Below are 23,258 nucleotides of genomic sequence, written 5' to 3' on the forward strand. Positions count from 1 at the left end.
TTTACTCACTATTGTTTGATTTTTAGCTTGGCCAATGAATAGGACCAACAATGAAGAAGGTGAATTTGCTTATGGTGCTGGTCACATTGATCCTGTGAAAGCTGCCAATCCTGGTCTTGTTTATGAAACACTTCCAGAAGACTATGTCAAAAATGCTATGTGATCTTGGTTATGACAAAGCCAAAGTTATACTCATAACAAATAGTACTTGTCCCGAAAGTACTGGTGCCAGAGGAACGCCAAGGGATCTCAACTATCCCTCGTTGGGTGCTCATGTTGAAGCAAATGAGGCAGTCAGCTTGAACTTTACAAGGACTGTAGCAAATGTTGGTTTAGCTAGTTCAACATATAATGCGACGATCAGATATTCAGATGAGAGGGTTAAGGTGACAGTGAACCCTAGTGTTTTGTCATTCAACTCTTTGAACGAGAAAGAGTCTTTTATTGTGACTGTCGTTGGAAAAGAAATAGGTCCAGATGTTACATCCTCTTCGGTACTGGAATGGTCGGACGGGGTTCACAGTGTGAGAAGTCCTATTGTCATCTATTCACAGTTTATTTCTTCACAACCAAGCAATTAGCAAATTAGATTGTACCAACTCAGCGTGGCAAAAGCTTGTCGTACATCATTTCTGTTGAATAATAAACAATATACTATGTCCTATTCTTTTATCTCTACAAAAGTTTCTGACACTAAGTAGCTAATTATCTCCGCTTACAACATCTTATCTCTACGGAATGTGAAGATTGTCACATTAAATAGTAATGTATTTTCACCACCATGATTTTGGACCCATTTCTATCTAGAGCGAACTTTTCTTTTTATTAGTAATCTTAACAAAAATCTACGTGTTTCTTTTTAGATGTCTAGTTCCCCGTGCGATGCACAACAACAATCATATGTGAATGATTTCATTTTGTTTTTGGTTTACAAACACGTTTGAAGTCAAAGCTGATTTCATTATTTTCATCCACTGAGATACTCCAATTACATATAATTAGGTAAAATGGTTCTCTTGATATACAATGTGTTAGGACAAAAACTACGTACCAAGACACGTTATTGACATAACCTTCTCTCAGAAGATTCCCACTAAGAATTATTAACATAACCATCCATCCATCTTTTTGTCAATCCCACTAAGAATATTGCTAGATGTAGCAAATATTCTGTTGCAAAATTTGTCAATTATCTTCAATTGGGTTTCTTCTAATTGAAGAATTAGCATGAATAGGTTGAGAATACTGAAATGAAGCTTCCAGGAAGTAACCATCCATCTTTTTTGTCAATCCACTAAGAATTATTGCTAGATTTAGCAAGTCTTCTGTTACAAAATTTCTCAATTGACTAAGTCGATCGAATTATTAGTTGTAAATCCACTAAGAATTGTATTCATTTCATCCACTATAAATATGGCATCAGTTACCTGCTAAAAATATGGCATCAGTAAGGATTCATCGTTATCTTTGGAACTAAGTGTTTCTGTAGTCTGTACCGAGGTAACCTAAAGAGTTTCCCTCTAAATACTGAATGTTGTATTCATTTCTCCGTTGTCGCATGCGTATACAACATTCAGTATTTAGAGGGAAACTCTTTAGGTTACCTCGGTACAGAAACACTTAGTTCTAAAGATAACGATGAATCCTTACTGAATACAATATTTGGCTGTACTACAGCAAGTAGTGATCTCGGATTTAAAGGAGATATAGATGGTATTCTGGGTATGAGCAGAGGTATTGTGTCACTGATATCTCAAATGGGAGATGAAACAGAGAAATTCTCTTACTGTCTAGTAGATGAAATGAAACACGAAGACGCTCGTAGTTACCTAACATTCGATGACAATGTTAGGTTTCGAGGCAGTGTTCAATCGACTCATTTATAACCTTGATCTCTGAGCCGGACTTGTACGGCCTGAAGCTTTTGGATATTAGTGTTGGTAACCGGAGGTTGAACTTCCCTCTGGGTACTTTTGATATGGGAGAACATGGACGTGGAGGGTGCTTCATAGATTCCGGATATGGTATTACAAGCATTGCTGAAGAACCTTACAAAGTTTTCAAAAGTGCTATAGTAGAGCATTTCGGTGATAAGCTCATACCCGTTCCGGGCCTTGATTATATCGATTTGTGTTTCAAGATACCTCAAGATTATGCTGCCAAAGTCCCGAATGTTACGTTCCATTTCGAAGAAGAAGCTGATCTAATAATGAAGTCAGATACTGTTTTTAAGTATTTCGGTAGGGAAGACTCTTACTGCCTTTTTATTCTTCCTAGCAAGAGCAATGACTTCACCATTATTGGAACACTTTAGCAGGTGGATATCCGGTTCCAGTATGATTTAGGAGTACAAAGACTTCCGTGGGCACCCGAGGATTGTCACTCCCATCCCTAGTGATCTGTCTCGAGTCATCTTTTATAATTCATGATGTAATGACAATGTCGTCTTCGCTACGTGTCGTTTAAGGTTTTAATCAAATAAACTGATCTAGTAATGAAATCAGAGTTCTAAACATAATCTTAAAACACATATTCTGAAAAATGGAAAAAAAATTCTGCAGTAGAGGAGTGTTAGTATACTCGAAACAAAATTCTGCAGAAATCTTCATCTTCCAATATCATCGAACGCCAAGTTTAGAACTTAATTTACAACACATGAATCTCTTAAAGTCCTCATTTGAATATGACTTGGGCAACTGAGGATCCACGAGCAAAAGCGAGTACGTTCTCGGTAATATTTTCCTGTTGTCTCCGCAAGATTTTCAAATCAACGTCACGTCCTAACACGGGTGCATATCTTGATTGCATTATTCTTCCTTCATAGATTACCATTTTCTCCAAACTTAATGAGTTCTTTAGCATTATTTTCAGGAGCTCCATCTCGTCTTCTTCGCCATAAAAACCCTTTATCTCAATTTTTTTAAGACACATTACAAAATCAGAATGAAACATATGTGGTTTCCAAAATCTCGATGGCGATATTTTATCATCTATAGACTCCTGCGAAACCCCACCATACTATCCAAGAAATAAAAAAGCATTAGATGTGCCAAATATAAATGAAAATCCAAAGTTAGCATGTTTAATTGATACTCACATGATCAAAATGTATCGAGAGAGTCTCTAAAAAAGGAGCACTCCTTAATAAGCCTGGTAGACAAGGAATTCTGCTATGATCTGACCATGGGTTTACCGTTAAATGCCTCAAGTTGTTGAATGTAGTAGGCATTGTTGTCATACCATTTTCACTTAGAACCTTCAAAATTGTGTTTTGTCAATTAGCTTTCACCCGACAACAACAACCAATCGAGACAAGACTTCTAGAATCACATGACAATGCATTTTGTGTCATTTATACGAATTCTTTATGAATTTTGTATTCTACGAGATAAACTTACAAACTACTTATACGCACATATTTCAGGATTAATGACTAAATAAGTACTAATTTGTTTGATAAGAAATGAAACCTGACTCAAATTTCAAAATGTTAGTATCTTTTATTGAGCCATCAGAATGATTCTCTTGTGCTGATTTTGAGCACGTTTGAGTCAAACATAAAATAAGTTTGGTCGAAAAACCTACATAACTTAAAACAACTATTTTGATCGGAAAACCCAGACTCATATTATTCAAATTCAGACAATATAGACTCAGACGAGTCAGATTAAGACAATATAGAATGTACCGCCAAAGATTCCAACAATACCTAAAATATATATTACAATACTAAGAATGTACCTCAAGACACTTGCAAAGTGTTAAAATTTTGACATGACAAAGATCATTGAGAATGCGGAGGATCTGTATCTGTTTCAAGTCAATACTAATACAGTCAATACTAATACAGTCAAGTGAAATTGTTTGATCTCACTGTGACAAAGCACATATTCAACAAACTGAAAAAAAACTAATGGTGCGTTTGGTTGCAGGATTCATGAATCCACGGATTCATGAGTCCTTGGAATTCATGAATCCAAATGTTTTCTTTTGGTTTGTTTGGTAACCAATAAGAATTCTAGGATTTTTTGTTCCTTCATTTAAAATACTTTGGTTTGTTTGTCTATTTTATTTGGATTATTATAAAATAAGATTCTAATTCAAATAATATCCTTCAAATTCATGAATAATATCCCAAAAACAAAATCTCATCCAAATATTGTCTCTACGTAACTGAAATTTCGTGAAACCTATTTTTTTCCAGTAACTGAAATTTCAAAAATAGTTATTTCTTTCTAAAAAATAATTATTGTAAAAATATTACTTTTTTCAAAATCATTATTTTTTTGAAAATAATTATTTTTTCAAAAATCAATATTTTTTATTTTTTTCAAAAAACATTTTTTCAAAAAATAGTTATTCCTTCTACAAAATAATTATTTTTCAAAAATAAAAAAAAATGAATTTTGAAAAAAAATAATGATTTTTAAAAAAAATAATGATTTTTGAAAAAAAATAATGATTTTTAAAAAAATAATGATTTTTGAAAAAAAAATTAATTTTGAAAAAAAATAATGATTTTTGAAAAAAATAATGATTTTTAAAAAAATAATGATTTTTCAAAAAAATAATGATTTTTCAAAAAAATAATGATTTTTCAAAAAAAATGATTTTAAAAAAAAAAATAATGATTTTTGAAGAAAATAATGATTTTGGAAAAAAAAATAATGATTTTTAAAATAATTATTTTGTGGAAGGGAAATAATTTTTTGTTGATTTTAAGTTTGAAATTTAGGTTTATTAATCCAAAATCCTAGCAAATCTTAGGGGGTAGGGTGAGATTTTGGTCCAATACAAATTTTGGAATTAGGAATCCTTAGGATTCAAGAGTCCTAGGATTCTTGGTAGCCAAACAGACCAAGGATTCATGATTCCTACCAAATTCCACTTTTGATAGGAATCCTAATTAGGAATCCTGCAACGAAACACACCATAAGTTCTTTTCGATCCTCCTCAAATCCTAGCTTATCATATCTTTTGGAGAAGGATATAAAATCTAGGTCTAGATGAGGAAGTTCAATCCATAAGGACTTCCACCTCTTAGACACCAAACTAGTCAAAACTGCCTCTTCAATAGGTAGTAAAGTAAGAATTCGTAGTAAAATTTCGTCGGGCAATCCACTTATATGATTTTTATCCACCTCTTTTTTGTTCTCTTCTTTTATGTCATTGATGACTGATTTTAAGGTTCCATTCCTTGTATCCCTACTCTTAAACTTCAAACATGCAAGAAATTGGTGGTACATATTTTACCTATAATAAAACACTAGTGAAAGCAGAGTATAGTAGTTAACCTAACAGATACGATAAAGGAATGAATAAACTTATCAAAAACCCTAACTTTGAGAATGAATAAATTAGATTTGCAATCAGGATTTGATTTTATCTTGGGAAGGAGATCAAGATTTTCTCTTGAGAAAGAGATTTTGTTTGTCAAGTGTAATATACATAAGATATTTCATCAAAAAAAAGAAAGTGTAACCTTTAACAAAAAAAAAAAAAAAAAAAGAAAGTGTAATATACATAAATGTTAACTTCCCCTAAGAGCAAGTCCAATGGGGAGCGGTCCAGAGCCCTTAATTCACCTTTTCATTCAAATTTAAGGGCCCGGGCTCAGACCTTCAAAATCAGCTCCAATGGGGAGCCGTCCCAGGCCCTTAAATTTGAATGAATTTTTAAGTTTTTAAAGTTTTTAATGAATTTGAATGAATTTTTAATTTTTTATCAACTTTTTTTCTCTATAAATACAACTCTCTTTCTCTACAAACTCATATCAATTTCATTTCTTCTTTACTTTAAGTTTAAGTTTTTTTAAGTTTTGTAATGAATTTTTAAGTTTTTAAATTAATGAGTTATTTTTATTTTGTTTTACAAAAAAAAAAAAAAAAAAAAAAAACCCACCGTTGGATCATCGTTGGATGTGATCCAACGGTGGGATTTGCTCCCCAATGTGACCGTTGGGGAGCCCCAACGGTCCCTTGGGGAGCTAGGGGCCGGCCCTTATTTCCCTCAGCCCTCCGCTCGGGACCATTTCCACTCCAATGGGGAGGATGGGGTGTCCCGGGCCCTTAATTTGACTTGCTCTAACGCCACTTAGTTGACCTCTTCACCGTCTAGAAACATTCTAGGGTTTACTGCAATGTTTTAGTGGCACGGTTGAAATTGAGTTTGATATCATTACTATGTGTCACTTTTTAAAAGGGTATGTGGGTATATAGATCAAAATAATAATGTCCAAAAAAGATTTATGATCAATTTAGCGTGATTTGGGGGTTAATATAAAACACATATATATCACTTTCTCTCATTTAACTTTCATATTTGGAAATAGTATATTTTTCTGGAAACATTAAAGCAACATTTGCTTTCATTTTTAATCATACATAAATACACATCGAGTACAAATTATGAAACAAATACGTAAATTATGTATTATTTATGACGAGGAAACCATCATTTGTCAAGTATACAACATAATTTATCAAATGTATGTGGGTCTTGTTCAATAAATTACACATAATTTCTTTTACATTAAACATAATTTCTTTTACATTAAACATAATTTCTTTTACATTACACATCGTTTACATTCTGTTACAAAAAAAAACGTACAAAATCTTCTCTTGTTCAAAAATGGTGCCCATCCGTGTACTCACCATTAGTTTCGTTGACTTACTTTGATTTCATGATTCTCTTTGAAATTCCACCTGGTATATCAAATCTACACACATAAATACACATACATTGAAGAAAAAAAACCATATATTGTATTATAAACTACATGTACAATTCCGTAAATTATGTATAATATTTGTCAAATTTTGACAATATTTGAAGGTTTTGAGTAGTTTGGTAAACTTAACAAGGCTACTGTTTTGGGTGAAAAGTACACGTAATGGTAAATAAATAATACATAATTTATGTGCACTTATACGTAAATTATATACATAATGGTAAGCACATGAAGATATACGTAAATTATTTATACTTTATTACAAATTACACGAGATTTGATAGTAAAGCGAAGTATTTCTACTAATGAAATGAGTACTGTTTTGGTGTTAAAGCACGGGTAATGTTCTATAAATTACCAATAATTTATGGGCATTTATATAATAATTCTTGTATTCCTGACAAAGTATATATAATTTGTTATAAAATACATATAACATGTTCTCAATTTGAAAAACATCGTACAAAAGATGTTTGCGTAATTTACTATAAATTATATGGTAATTTACGATAAAGTACATGTACTGTAAATTCTGTTATGAGTAACCGTACGAAAGAACAAATGTTTCATAAATCCGTACGGATTGAAAACCAGATCTAAAGAAAAAAAAATGAGAATATCATTAAGCTTAAACTACAAATCTAAAGATATCTGATATGATGATTGATTGCAATAATGACAAACTCGAGTTGAAGGATTAAACATCAAGATCAAAGACATAAATGAAATTTTAAGAGAGAGAAAGAAAATAAACATCAAACATTCGATTGTTTCTATGAATTAGTACAAAAATCTTTGAAACTTATACTCAAATTCATATATGATCAACTTTAGAGAGAGTCAATGATTGAAGAAATGAAAGTGGTTTGCATTTCGCGCCTTAAATGAAATGAACGGACTAGAATCAGCAGTATGTGAGATCCGATAGTATGGTAGAAAGAAATATATGAACCTTTTTACCACACTGTCTATTAGTGTATTGTCTAAAGTTGTACTGTATTCTAAAATCGTCTAAAACAGAAAGTGTTTTACCTCATTAACGATGAAGAAGATGATTTCAACAGCTCTAATGAAGATGAAACAATGGAGGTTTTTACTGCTGCTGTAATGAAGATGAAACAATGGAGGTTTGTACTGCTGCTGGTGAGTTTAATTGATGTTTATTGGAGCTTTCGTTTTTAGAGAGAGAGAAAGTTTCAGATTTCAGTTAAGGAATATATTGAAGATGGAATTTATTTTGAATTTAAACGTGTTTGGAGAGAGAATGTGGAGATAAAAATGGTAAAAAGATATTTTGGATTTTAGAATGTAAATCAGATTTTATATATAAAGAAGGTTAGTATAGGTACTATAAATTAACATGTAATCTAAGGATTTGTGTTTTCTCTCTAGATGAGACCAAATGGACTAAATATCCATTTATATTATTTTTTTGGCGTTGAAACCCTTTATAGGATTAGAGAGGACTATATCTGCTATTAGGACCCGTTTTTTGGGCTATAAGCCCAAAAATTCTTTTTAAAATTGCAGTACCGTATGGTCGTCCAAGCGATCGATAGTGTTGACATACACTTCAAAATGTTGAAAGTCTTAGTTCGAATCAATCAAAAGAGGTTGTGGAATCCATGAAGGTACCAATTTGTGTCTTAAACGAATTTTAATACAACAATTTGTAAGGAAAATTCATGTCTTTGGAAATTTTGTCACCTGACATTATGTTTTGCATGTGTCAGCTCTGCGATTTCTTTTTCATAGGGGGTTTTTAGTATATGACCCCTACTTATTTAGCTATATTAGGACTACACCCTTACAAACAATTTCGTTTAGGCGTTAACCCCCAAAACTCATTTTTCTCGTCAAATAGTCGTTATGTGAGGGGCGTGCGAGTCACATGCTCGATCTCTGACCAAAATACTCCCGTCCTAATGCCACGGTTAGAAACATTTTTAGTATATGACCCCCATTTATTTAGCTATATTAGGACTATACCCCCGACCAAAATACCACTTGGAGCTTCACAACCACTTATTTCTCAAGCATCTTCTTCCTCTCAGCCATGAACTTCACAACCTGCAGTATCTTCTTCTCCTTTTGGAATAAGTGATGCTTCCATTGATAAAATTTTCATTGTAAAATCCAGATTTTTCCTCGGTTTGTGAATCTGCTGAATTTGAGCAAATGGGTTCTGGTTCCAATCTGGGGTTCACTTAATTTCTTGTTCTTGCTCTTCTTTGTTGTCAACTTGGGTTTATTTTTTTCTATGAATATTGGTTAGTTATTGAATGAGAATCTGAAAATCGATTTAACATGGATGAATTTCGACATGAATCTGATCTGCACCTCATTAGAAGTAAAACATTTTTTGGTGGTGTGGACAAAACAAACCCGTTTCTTTCCCTCTCATTATCTTCTTCTTCCTCTACTTTTTTTTTCTTCCTCTGTTTCTTTTTCTTTGATGCTCCTCCTTCTTCTTCAATGTCTTCCACTTTTATTCTGATTTCAATTCTTCTCTAGCAAAATCTTCTAAGATTTCATCTTTTCTTCGAAACCCATGTCTAAGAAATGAATACCAACCCCTTATAACAAAGGATATTCAGCTAATGGTATATGGTACGAGTACACTTATATGCTTTGGATATGGTGGAAAAATTGAATGAGTTTCATTTCAGGAATCATAGCTCAGATCTGAACCGCATCTGGTGGATGACGAAAGTTGAACTTAAACGTAAACCTAATATCTTGCTTTCACTTCCTTCTCTTGATGATCTACAGGTAAATCAATGGAAGCCACCGAGGGCTTTATACTTGAAGATAAATGTAGATGGTGTTTGTCGAATGGAAGGGGAGTCGGCGGCAGCAGTTATGAGGAACAGTGATGGGGAAGTGGTTGCCTCTAAATCGGAGAGTTTCTCTCCCATTTCAGCGATACATAGCGAGATGAAAACTTTTGCTTTAGGGTTTCAATTTGTCTTTCAAGAAGATTTATATGATGTAGAGATTGAAGGAGATTTGAAGGTGATGGTGACTCTTCTAATGGACGGTTCGATGGACACCCCCCCCCACCCCACCCCCCCCCCGTGGAGGCTAACCCACGAAATAAATCACATGGGTGGATTGATCCGTGAAAGACGTGTTTCCATCTCACATTGTAATAGAAATGCCAACTCAGTCCCTCATAACTTAGCTTATGAAACTTTGGTACACTAATGTGTCTAGACTTTTGTTGTTTTTGCTCATTTGGTCATTTTCTTTGTAACGGACGAATGTTTCAGATTTAATAGAATCCCTGTTCAAAATAAAATAAAATAAAATAATACAATAATACAACAAATATATATATATATATAATAACTGTATGAGCAAGTTGGGATTTTGCTTTCCACCAAAAGAAATTGTCACTTATCTATCATTCGATTGATTTTTAATTGGATGCTTGTTATATTTTAAATGACCTATTTTGACGCAGCGGAAAAATTGATAAAAGGAAAGAATTAGAACTCCGTCTAAAACTTTAAAACTTAGAAAAGAGTCTTAGAACTTCGTCTAAAGACTATAGAACCAAAATAAAGAACAAGTAATACTAAAATACTGAAGTTTTATTGATGTTTTGAATTGAATTGAATGCCCCAAACAACTCCTAGATCCCCCCTTATATAGACTTAGGGTTTCCTTAACCTAATCAAACTCAAATAACAATTTCTAATAAATAAAATACCACCTTCCTAAACCTAATCAAATTCTAACTTCTAAATAAATAAAATACTAGAATCTAAAATCGAAAAGGTTTCCTAAAAATATAAATGTAACATCCCGTGTTTTAATAGGTTAGTTTAGGGATTATTTGGCTTTTGGGTCAAGTCAAAGAGGGGTTAAATTAGCAAAGAGTGCAAAATAGGGGGTATTTTGCAATCCTGCCAAAACTAGGAACTAAACAAGAATTTCGTGAGAATGGATAAGAAGAAAGAAAATCAGATTTTCTATCTCTGGTTTGCTCGACAGAACAAGGGTTAGGGTTTATTTCAACAAAAGATCGATTGGAGAGAGAGTTTCGAGTGGTTTCAAGGGGAAATCTTGTTTTCTTGGTCTAATTCGAGCATGAAGGAATGATTCAACCTAGGGTTTGTTAATTTGTGGTAAGAGATTTTGGTTTCTCTCTCTAGAACGAATTTTGTAAATGGTTTAATGGAGTCTTTGTTTCGAATTTTATAGAAATTGGAAGGGGTTTCATCTAAGGACAAGCTAAACATCTTAATCAAGTAAGTTGTTATGTTTTGATGGTATAATTTACTTGTTTAAGAATTCTAGGGTTTGAGGCTTATGGAATTTGGGGGTTTTTATAATTCATGCAATTATAAGATGTATTTAGCTGGGAATTAGATGATTTTGAGATATACACAAGTTAGAGAAGTTAATTGGGTTAGTTTAACGATCGAACGACAATTTCGAAAGACTGCACAGTGCAGTCTGTTATCGTATAATCTGGGCCTTGTACAGTACTCGGATGTGTTTTCCCGAAACACGAGAGTTGTAGTTTAGGATCTTAGATTTCCATAATGGTATGGTACAACTCGATTAGATATCGGACAAGAAAGTTACGACTGTTTTACTAAACAATGCGCTATTCAGCAAATCTGAAAACTGCCTACTGTTTTACTATTTTATCTAGTCATCGAGATATCGAATGCTGTTTGAGTCTTCATCAATATTGTAGTATGTCTTGTCACGATTCCAGAAAGGTATGGTACAAGTCGTTTCGATCTCGGACGAGAGAGTTATTGCTATTTTAACGAACAATGCGCAGTTAGGAAAATTCTGCTTTGTTGTTGTTCGTATTTTATGAATTTCAAAGGTGACTCACTTGGATTTTGAGGAATACATTTAATAACTAAATGTTAGGGACATAAGTAAGTTCAAACACTGATTGGTGGACCCTAAGTGGGCATGGTATGAAAGATAGAAAATCGATCGAAATTCGGTTAAGTCGAAGTCTTCCAAAGTTATCGTTTTGTTTTTTTATGTTATGAGTTTTCATTGTTTTGTTTTATTTATCGTTTTTGTCGTGCAAGGTTCTTCGTTTAGAACCTAATGTTTCTATTCGGTGTTTTTGGTTATTCTTCCTTATCCCAGAGTATGCGAATGAGGAGGAATAAGGTCGTCTGGTAGGCGGGAGGTCTTTGGTGAGCAAGGACTGAGGTAGGGGTTCTGAATCCTTTATCCAGCATGGTTTTATAGATAATGAATATGCTAGATTATACAGTTATATATGCGTCATTATAACTAGAGTTTAGGTAGCATGAAACTCGATTTATGTGATGAACTGAAATATGCTTGAAATGTTTTGATGCGATATGAGAAATGTTTTCGAACTGATTTTTCGATAATTGCGAACTACTGGGATTTTCTTGTATGTACCCGACTGCGGATTATGTCAACCTACGGGCACGTAGCCATTGAGGGTAGGATGACATGTGGACACGGTTGTGATCCGTGTGAGACCGGTGAGGTGGGCGACACTAGTCATGAGACCTGTGGGAGTAGAGTGCTTCACTTGCTGGCCATTGGTGCTCGTGCCTCCAGTTCGAGGCTCAGGGACGTACTCCTGACCGCTCGTCTGGGAGGTGACATTGATTGGGAATCCCTCTGCTTTGTGTGTGATGTGGCTATTGGTTGTTCCACTTCCGTGTTTGATAAGATAATGAATCGAATATGAATATTGGTTTTGATAAATGAATGAAACTGATTTTAAAAGATTGCATTAGATGCATGACAGGGTACCGAAGAGAGTAAGGTTCAGGTCCTACCATGGGTATTGGGGGACGGCTCTATTACTCGAACTCGGTGATCTAAAACGTATTTAGATACTTAAGGTATATATGTATCATGAGGTAAACTCTTCAATGATTGCGGAGTCCCTTAGTGGGAGAGGGGCTTATCGACTAGGGGTAAGTTTCTTTCTCGAGGAGACGTAGTGCATTAGCTAGTGCCATAAATGGGCTGGTACTATCTAACGCACTCTAGGTTCTCCTGAGGAATTCTCCTCTTATTGGGAGCGCACCATGGGTGGGCAGCTAATCACTGCTATTGCTTGCTAGATTAAGGAAAACGGTTTTGTATATAGTATATATGGTAACTGGTTTGATAACACGTTTTGTCATGATGTTTACAACTTATTAAATGAACTTTTGAAAACGTGATGGGTTTTGGATTGGTCTTCTACCAGAATAACTCGTGTCGGTGAGTATTCTGACCCCCTACCAGTTGTTAGTGTGCAGGTTCTTGGTTGTAGCCTCGAGGCGGAGTGTGTATTCCAGCCGGTGATCTTGTCTTACGAGGCTAGAGGTGTTGCGTCGTTTTCCTTGGTTTTCGTTTATTGGCTTTCCATTATTTTAAAGTTATGTACTTATTGCAGAAACCAAACTCTAATATGTATATACATAACACTTAGATTTGTTTATAGATTGTATCGTTGTTTATGAGGCTTTTATATTTTTGTGGTTCGGGTTCCGACCCGAAACTGAGTTGAGTTTGTTTAGCTTCCGCTCGATAGTTTATCTCTTTGTGTATGCGAATGTATGGTTTGCATGACAGGTTTACAGGTGCGACCGGTTCGATTTACAGAGGAGACTCTGCCGGATTTTAGTCTCATCTGTGAATTGCCGGGGCGTGGTCGTGTCTATTTTGGGGCACGGGGCGTCACAATAAAACTGTTAAAAATAATAATTCTCTACGAATAAAAATATTATATGATGTGGCGCTAAAATACCACATTGAGATCACTTAACTTGGATGAGTTAGTTCTTTTCGGGTTTTATTTCTAATAATTTATGTATTTTTCTTGTTAGGAAGCTTATTTGGAGTTTGGCATTACATTCGGAATAAAACGAAGCAATTCGTCACATTTTCGTCTCATGTGGAAGAGATCGAAAGGAGAGGGAACCAGGGGTATTTTGGTCATTTTTTGAAATTTAGAGGTTAAATGGAAAGTGGAGCCAATGGTGAGTCCGACGGCGAAGACGGAAGTCGAATCGGAGTTGGGACGGAAAAGTTACGGAGGAAAGAAGCCGAAGGACGTTTTTATCTTTTGTTTTAGTCTCAGTTATTGACTGACACCTAGACCGGTGGGCAAGACTTTCTCGATATTCGTATTACCTTCCTATCTTCGTGGATCGATCCCGGTCTTACCGGGTTATTACTTGACGCCCGTATACTTGCGGGTGGAGACCTTTTAGGGTAACCTTCTAGGCCCATCAAGTTTTTGTTAACTTAGACGTTTTTCTTTATTTTCGTAGTTTCTTACTTCCTCGTGTTTTCAGGAACTACTTTACAAAAAAAAAAAGCCAAAAAGAGAAATAGGAGCGAAGGAAAAGAAAGAAATCGGGAGGAAGACCGAAACGAGAGGAGCATTCGCTAGTATCGTATTCTATCTCTTTCTTTCTTACTTGTGTGTGATTGGTTGGATAAGTTTTGATTTGCATTGATAGCTTGTTTGTTAGTTCCTTGAGCATTGTGAGATCATGGCACGTTATTCTAACGGTTGGCCATTCCATGTTGATGATGACCTTGATCTGAGGAGTTCCATCACTACCCGACCTGGTATGACCTTAGGGGAATACCAACAGATGAGTAGAAACGAGTCTGACCGAACTGGTATGACCTTCGGGGAATACCAACAGATGAGTAGAAACGAGCCTGGCCGACCTGGTATGACATTTGGGGATTATCAACGAATGTCTAGAAACGGTCCGATTAGTGAGTGGAGTAGACCAGAACCTGATCGATCTCGTATGACATTAGGAGAATACCGACAAATGTATAGAGATGGTCAAATTAGTGATGGATATGGTCTGACACCAAATATGTATGAAAGACCTTATAGTCCACACTATTTTGAGACCAATGATTTTAGAGACAGGTATGATCCTAATATGTACGATGAGAGTTATGATCAAGAGTCTTCATTGAATTACACTAGTGAGCCTTATTATGAGGAGACTCTTGAAGAGTCCACGAGTCGTCTTAGAGAGATGATGTCACAATTTGCGACTCAAACGACGCAGGAGATTGAGTCATTGACTCAACAGGTAAAGATGCTTAAGTCACAGTTATTCGTCGACGAGGAAGGGGTTTCACCGCCCCAAACTCAAGAGGGTACTAGGTACGATGACGAGGGTAATACGTCTAACCCTAGTACTAAGTTAAATGTCGATGAATTTACTGATAGTACCTTAGAGCCTGAACGGTCTGATGACCTTGTCGTCTTGTTTCCTCCACCAATGTCGTCTAACCATGATAGGACTACATTAGACGTTGATGTTCAGGGTGATGGCTCTACGAGCAAGTTTGAGGATGACACGATTCCGAACTACCCAATTTTTGACACTTGTAAGGAGTCAGTCTTAGATGCAATGCTAGGAAGGCCTGATATTATAACTGACTGCGAGGCTCCAGATGTCTTTGAGGATGTTGATGACATAGTAGTTAGAGACATGTTGGATAGTTTGTCAGACTATTTACTTAAGGAAACCATGGACCTTGACTTGGTCCCCGAGCATACTGCCTTACCCTTAGAGTCTAGTTCGACTTTCCACATGATCTCAAACTCGGTTGTTGATCCCTTTTGGGACATTTCAGACGTCTTTCCAAAGACGTCTATGGACATAGTGGATATTCTGTCCACTAAGCTTCCAGATGATTTTTTGCCTTCGACTGATATTTTGACTCTTCACATGTATGTCGATCCTTTTGATGATTTCTTTGTTGTCGTTCCTTGTATTTATACCTACTTAGTGGATTGTGCACCCACTAAGTTTGGGGATGGCTTGTTGTTTTCTATCGTCTCATGTGTACTTCATATCCTTTATCTTTTTGTGAGACGATTGGCACCTGCATATAGCTTTCTTTGGGTTGACCCCCAAAATTTCCGTCTCTTATTGTATGATCTTTGACTGATTGAGATGAGTCTTGATGTTTGTGGGTATCATCTCTGGAAACCCTCCACGAGACAGAACTCGTGCTCTTGCGAAAGCAAGAGAATCAACGGCTAATTGCATAGCTCAATGCAATCGTGTTTACCCGCGTTAGTGGTCATTTTTATGGTCATGATCTTATGTGCTTCATTCTCATATTTCTTGTTGATCATAGGAGCATTTCTTACTTGTTTTGCTTCTGAGGCATGGTTTGTTCCAAGTTTGGGGATGGCAACGAGCTCGACATCAACTTGGAACCTGTTCATACACGAGTCTCGGTAGTAGTATCTCTTATCTCCTCCGGCTATGGTAATATCTTTCCATTCTTCTCTTTAAATTAATATGTTCTATCTTCTGGTGAGTATATGTTTGAAACATTGAGGACAATGTTAGTTTTAAGTTTGGGGATGGGGTATGACTTTCAGCCATGACCATGGGGTTTCAAAAGACAAGAGAGTTCAATAATTCGACCAAATTTGAAAATTTTTGGGTAGATTTGATATGACTTTAGTGGTATGCTTAAGTATGTTGATGCATGTGTTTCAGTTTTGGTGAATGTTATGCATGTTCTTAGTCTTTTTCATGAATGTTGAGTCCTTTAGCGTTTGTTGTCTGATCATGTGAGCAGCATCCTAAGGAAGAAGAAACATTTCTGAGGAACCTATACTAGTCATTAGTGGAGACTTAAACCCATGTGAGATATCTGAGCCTTTATATTGTTTTCGAGTGTACTCTTCTGCGCTAACTCTGAGTAGAATGAAGAGCTACTCAACCTCGTAACTTTTAAAAGAGCTTAGACGATCTCATGAGCTCAACTTTCTTAGCCACTAGGAGTGACATCAGGATAGCGACCTTACTCTTGTAGTCCATGAAACCCGATAATAGTGTCAACTTTAGGTAGACGGATACTCCACCATCTATTCATCATCCTACTCCTGAGAAAGAAGACATGATAGTTATAGAAAGAAGAATGTGAAAGCAAAGTGCGAAAGAAGAAAAAGTTGTTTGTTGAGAATACTAGTGTTAGTATCTGTTTGTTATGAAAAAAAAAAAAGTGAAAAAAAAAGTGAAAAAAAAAAGAAAAAAAGAAATGAGTTTATGTGTTATTTTATGCTTATATGTGTAAGTGTTGTGGGAAATAAAGTGTTCAAAGCAAAAAGCTAAGTTTAGAAGTTGTTTGAACGTTCTTTTTATTGAAGGAGTCGACATTCTCGGGATCTCATCACTTCCATCTCATTACTTGTATCCGTTGACCTTTAGGAAGCATTGTTAGAGGGTATCGTGGGTGAGAAGGGTGAGTGAACTTCCCCATTCCATTTTAGTGGTTATTTCCATTCTTTAGAGATCATTTCGTTCTAAAACTTGTTATCCTCGTTTGTTTTGTATGTGTTGAGTTTCTCTTTATTCCATGCTCACACATTAGAGTGAACCGTATTATCTATTTTTGAGTGATTTCATGTTTAAGAGTGTATAACCGTGAGGCTAAAGTCGAGGCGAAATGTACTAAGATAGGAATCGAAGTTTTGTGACTTTGACCTTAGATGATGCTCATTATGATTGGACACTTACATTTTAGGATGAGACTACTAGTGAGGAGGCTTTTAGCATATATATGCGTTTATCGATTTTGATTCGTTTGTTTAGCATGCTTGAGTGTGTCATTAGTTGGCATTATCTTATTTACATTGATGTTGAACTCTTTTATGTATTTGAAATCTTGAATTTTGTGGGTATATTCACTGGAAACCCTCACGAGACGACACTCGTCCACTAGGGGTAACCTAGGGGTTTAACGGCTTGTTGCATACGCTAAATGCAACCGGGATTCCTCCGAAAGTGAGTTAGGATTTTACTTTATTGTTTTGTTTTGTTTATTTGCTCGAGGACTAGCAAATTCTAAGTTTGGGGATGTTTGATGTGGCGCTAAAATACCACATTGAGATCACTTAACTTGGATGAGTTAGTTCTTTTCGGGTTTTATTTCTAATAATTTATGTATTTTTCTTGTTAGGAAGCTTATTTGGAGTTTGGCATTACATTCGGAATAAAACGAAGCAATTCGTCACATTTTCGTCTCATGTGGAAGAGATCGAAAGGAGAGGGAACCAGGGGTATTTTGGTCATTTTTTGAAATTTAGAGGTTAAATGGAAAGTGGAGCCAATGGTGAGTCCGACGGCGAAGACGGAAGTCGAATCGGAGTTGGGACGGAAAAGTTACGGAGGAAAGAAGCCGAAGGACGTTTTTATCTTTTCTGAAAATTAGAAGAAGTAGAAACAATTATGCAAGCAACCCTTGGTTACTTAAGGGAGCCCAAAATCCAAAGCCCAAAGGCCCAAGAGTTGAAAGAAAAGAGACAAATGAAGAAACTTGTAGGCACCCCAACCAAGTGACTTGATTTTAGAGAGTTTTAGTCTTTGGGGTGCCTTTAGAAAAGAAAAGAGGGAAAATAATAAACAAAAATCAGATGATCTTCTCAATGAAAGCATGAGGGTTTAGGACTTTTTGGAGAGAAAGGGGAGAAAGGGACTAGTGCCGGCCATCTCTTGGCCGGCAGATCAAAATCGCCGGGAAGAAGACGGGAACAGCAGCTCACGGGACTAAGGACAGCAGCTCGGGATTTCGGAACAGCAGCAACTCGACGAACAGCAGCAGCCGGGGTCTCCTTCATTAGCTCGGGTGGAGCTACAACACGGTTGAACACCAGCTCGGGATTTTGGAAGTCGGTTTCGGTATTAAGGCAGTGGCTCGGCAGCAAACCGGAGGCATCACGGTTCGAGTTCTTGGCCGGAATCCATCACTTTCGTGACCGGAAAAACAGCACATAACCGGAGCTATTTGGGGTACTTCCGGCCATTATTTTGGCCGGAAAGTTTAGGGGTTTTGCTCCCTTGATCATTACCTTGATTCCCTTGTTATCCTATTGTGTTTTTGGTTAATATTTCTTGAGAGAGAAAGCTTAGTTATAGCTTTAATGGTGGATTGTTTTTGAAAGGAAGAAGATGATACTGACCGATAAGGGGAGGTCAAGTTCTGCTGACAGGACACCTATTATACACTGTTAAGGGGACCCCTGCATTCTGTTACAGGGAGATCGACAGCACTTGGACACTTATATTTCCCGTCGATCTTAGTCTCGCGCCTCATCGGAATAGGGAGATTCTCACCTTAACTCTTGTCTTTCTTTATTTTCTTCCCGTTTATTATTTGTATCGCCATGTCTAGCTAACTTTTGTATTCGGATACTCGTGATACATGTTTTGATGTGACAAATGAGTTTTAATGATGAAATCTTCCGGGTTTTTAGACCGTTCATGGACTAGAATCTGAGTTATACAAAGAGTTCGTTGACCAATCCAAGTAAATGGGTGAAGTTAACTAACTTTTCATGCTTATTGATTATTAGTAATAGTCACTATCGACTTTGTGGATCGAAGTATCCCTTTCACTTTGTTCTTGCTCGACCCTTTTTCCCGAATTTCTCCCACCTCTCCTGTATATAGTTTAGTTTACTTTTCGTTATTTTTTATAAATCAATCCAAAAATCAAATTATCATCTTTTGTTTTAGTCTCAGTTATTGACTGACACCTAGACCGGTGGGCAAGACTTTCTCGATATTCGTATTACCTTCCTATCTTCGTGGATCGATCCCGGTCTTACCGGGTTATTACTTGACGCCCGTATACTTGCGGGTGGAGACCTTTTAGGGTAACCTTCTAGGCCCATCATTATACTACTAAAATAACTAGATTTTAAGATATCCAAGATACTTAGAGTATCTCATGAAAATCTCCCTGCATCAGTCTCCTCCACTTCAAAGAAACTCGTCTCGAGTTTACTAATTGACTTGAATGTTATCTTGATTGGTACTCCCTTGATATATCCTTCTCGTGAACTATGCATAGGAATTACCAAACTTTCAGATTTGACTGACGATTTTATTATGCCATAGAATATTTTCTGTCGATATTTGTAATGTGACCCAAACTCACTTTTCACCCCAAAAATAAATTTATATAGATCATGAGTATAGTGATTGAAAATTATGAACTTCGATGAAGACTTTCGAATAAAATTACTTGTCAATCCATGTGAAACAATTTGAGATTCGCAAAATTCTGAGAACGGATCTTCGTATGTAGGAACTTCAATTGGACTAATGTCTGACTTTCGCAGTTTTTCACCTTCCTTTGATTCAGCTTCTTGAACGACGTCCTTTGTCTCAATTTCCTGAACAACGTCCATTGTCTCAATTTCCCGAACAACTTCTTTTGACTCAATTGGTTGAACCACTTCCTTTAACTCAATTTTCTGAATAATTTCTTCAGAAATAATTATTTTATTGTGTAAATTGATTTTAGGAGACTTATCCTTGAACACAATAACGTCGGATTTTGCTTCATGAACAATATTGTTTGAATCGTCTATGGTGATAATTCGTGGTGGTTCAACATTCTCTAAGGGAGTCGTTTTTACCTTTTTAATAGTTAAGTGAGGTTGTTCTTCCCTCCGAAATCCAAACTTCCTATATTCCCGTTCCTCAGCTTCAATTTTTAGGGCCAAGTTGTACGCATCCTGAATAGTCCATACTGTAACTATCCCCACTTTTTCTCGCAAACTAAATTTTAATCCGCTTAAAAATCGATTTGCTACAACATCTTCATATTCTATAATGTTCTCCATATTGTTTCTTTGAGCCAGTTTTGAAAACTCCTTATAGTACTCACTCACTGAACGCAACCCTTGTCTACAGTTTTGGTATATCCTTAACAAGTGTTGTTGATAATCAGGAGGTAAGAACCAGTCCTTCAAGTTCTCTTTCATAGACGACCAACTCTGAATTGGAGCCCTTCCTTGTCTCTTCCTTAGAAATTGTAATTGATCCCACCAATCTGCAGCACTCCCTCTAAGTCTATAAACAATGATTTTAACTATCTGCTCATTGAGAATAGTAGCACACTTATTAGTGACATGTCGTTCGACCTTATCTAGCCAATCGAAAAACTCTTCAATAGTTGAATAACCATCGAAAATTGGTATTTCTTCGTTGATGTTATACTCATTATACTCTCTACGTGGGTAAACTTGAACTGAAAAACTGTTACCATGATAGTAATTCTCCATATTGAGTGATTGATAACAAAATAGAGAATACTAATAATAATCTGATTCTTTTTTTTTTTTTTTTTTAAACCAACTTTAGATGCATCTTTGGCAAATCCATCAATGTGTTCTAAAGCGATCTTCGCGTAGATGATATCGAACCAGGCAAATCCTCGCTCTTGATGCCAACTGACGCAGCGGAAAAATTGATAAAAGGAAAGAATTAGAACTCCGTCTAAAACTTTAAAACCTAGAAAAGAGTCTTAGAACTTCGTCTAAAGACTATAGAACCAAAATAAAGAACAAGTAATACTAAAATACTGAAGTTTTATTGATGTTTTGAATTGAATTGAATGCCCCAAACAACTCCTAGATCCCCCCTTATATAGACTTAGGGTTTCCTTAACCTAATCAAACTCAAATAACAATTTCTAATAAATAAAATACCACTTTCCTAAACCTAATCAAATTCTAACTTCTAAATAAATAAAATACTAGAATCTAAAATCGAAAAGGTTTCCTAAAAATATAAAACTGTTAAAAATAATAATTCTCTACGAATAAAAATATTATACTACTAAAATAACTAGATTTTAAGATATCCAAGATACTTAGAGTATCTCATGAAAATCTCCCTGCATCATATTTACATGATGATGTACTAATTTTAATCAGTGAATCTAAAATAGAACAAAATAATTAGGATTTTGAAATGAGAAGTTCATAAAATCCCATAACATGACTTATATCTCAGATCTATGCTCCACGGATCTTTTCTCACCATAAAGTATAGTGTATATTGATCCCTCTCCTTATATTTACAACACTTCTGATATCTAATTGCAGACCAAAGCATGGATGCCTCCACCCCCAGGTAAAGTAAAAATCAACGTCGATGAGGCTTTTTCAACAACACGAGCTTCGGTTGGTGTTGTAGCAAGGCCGCGGACCGGTGGTGATGTGCTCGGATACAGGACCAGAAGTTTTTCTCCATAGCGAGCTCCAAACTTTCATCTTGGGGACTAACCTAGCGAATGATTTAGGGTTCGAATGATATATATTGGAAGGAGATTCGATCACTGTCTTTGGTTTTCTAATGGGCGGTTTTGATTCTGTCACTTGACGACTGTTAGATGAGATTTCTGAGTTACGTGTACAACTGCAACGGGGGCACGCGTCTGTGAAGTTTTGCCATTGAACGTGTAATTCTTTAGCCCACACGTTGGCCTCACCTTCCGACCCAAATAACTATCAAAATGCAAGTTATAAGCTTTAGTCAACTGCATTTACTTTTCAGTCCCACTTTTAACTTTGTTGGAATGTTTATGTGAACTTCTATTTTATTGAATGTAAGGTTTATTTCCCAAAAAAAAATGGCCTTGTTGCTCTAATCGGTTATTAATTCTTGTTGCCACTCAAACCAATTTTCTAGTATATATACAAAGAGTATTAGATAAAATAGAAAAGGAAATTGGGCCTTAATTATAAGTTTTTTTAAGCTTAAGCAAAAAAATTGGGCCTTATATATATATATATATATATATATATATACAAAGAGTATTTAGTTTTACCATTGGAAAAAAAACAATCGTAACTCACCTTAAGCAACTTTGTTTGTTGAAAATGAAGCTTGTAGATACCATTAATTAGAGTAACGGGGTTGCTAGGTCGGCAAAAAAATTTGACAAAATTTTTGCCGAGATGACGTGGCAAGATTCTTTTCAAAGTTTAACTGAATTTGGACCATTCTCTTTATGAGTTGTTTATGGTTTAACAGTCTGGATTCAGCCAAACTTTCAGAAGAGACTTGCCACATGATTTGGGCAAAAATTTTGTCAATTATTTTTGGGAACTTAGCATTTGAATTAGAGTAATATCCTAATATGGATTTAAGAAAGAGAAATGATAGATAACAAGAAAATCTAGACATACTCTAGAGATACATCCTATGTGGCTTGCCGTGATTCGTTGTCTAGTGAATTAGAATCATCAAAAACACGAATCACAACAAGCCACATAGGATGTATGTCTGGATTTTCTTGTTCTCTATAATTTTACTTCATTTTTAGGGTACTGACTTTGTAATTATATATCCTTTTCCATATAAATACATCTAAAACACTGTTAACACGTGACATACCTATACCCCAACAATTATCAATATTATCTTCGCTTTTTTACACCGAGACCCAAACCCAATTGTTGCAAAGTTTTGTTCTTGGAGAAGGTTCAACGAGCTCCCCCCGAAGACCTAAACCATACTAAGCTTGAACTCACACCTATAGCTAAAGCTCTAGAGCTTTCTGCTCTCCCAAGCAATTTTGTGCGATCACGCAATAACTCAAGAGTTCAAGGAATCCCTCAATCCCATCATTGTTGAGGGATGACACCTACGGATATCTCAATTGTGGACGACCAAATAGACCAGACAGTAGAGATGTGGTGTTCAAGGAAGAA

At 35.8% G+C, this 23,258-nt stretch overlaps 1 long non-coding RNA gene across 1 annotated transcript; it reads left to right on the plus strand.

Annotated features, from left to right (window-relative positions):
* The first annotated feature begins 10,716 nt into the window (after window positions 1-10,716).
* On the plus strand, window positions 10,717-13,224 carry LOC147558483 (uncharacterized). Its single transcript, XR_015234393.1, has 4 exons — window positions 10,717-10,866; window positions 10,943-10,989; window positions 11,861-11,926; window positions 12,992-13,224. It is a non-coding gene; the product is annotated as an uncharacterized LOC147558483 (long non-coding RNA).
* Window positions 13,225-23,258: the final 10,034 nt, after the last annotated feature.

This window comes from Eschscholzia californica, unplaced genomic scaffold, assembly GCF_041429995.1.
Source record: "Eschscholzia californica isolate CP2 unplaced genomic scaffold, dmEscCali1.0.p SCAF_2, whole genome shotgun sequence".
Taxonomy (NCBI): Eukaryota; Viridiplantae; Streptophyta; class Magnoliopsida; order Ranunculales; family Papaveraceae; genus Eschscholzia; species Eschscholzia californica.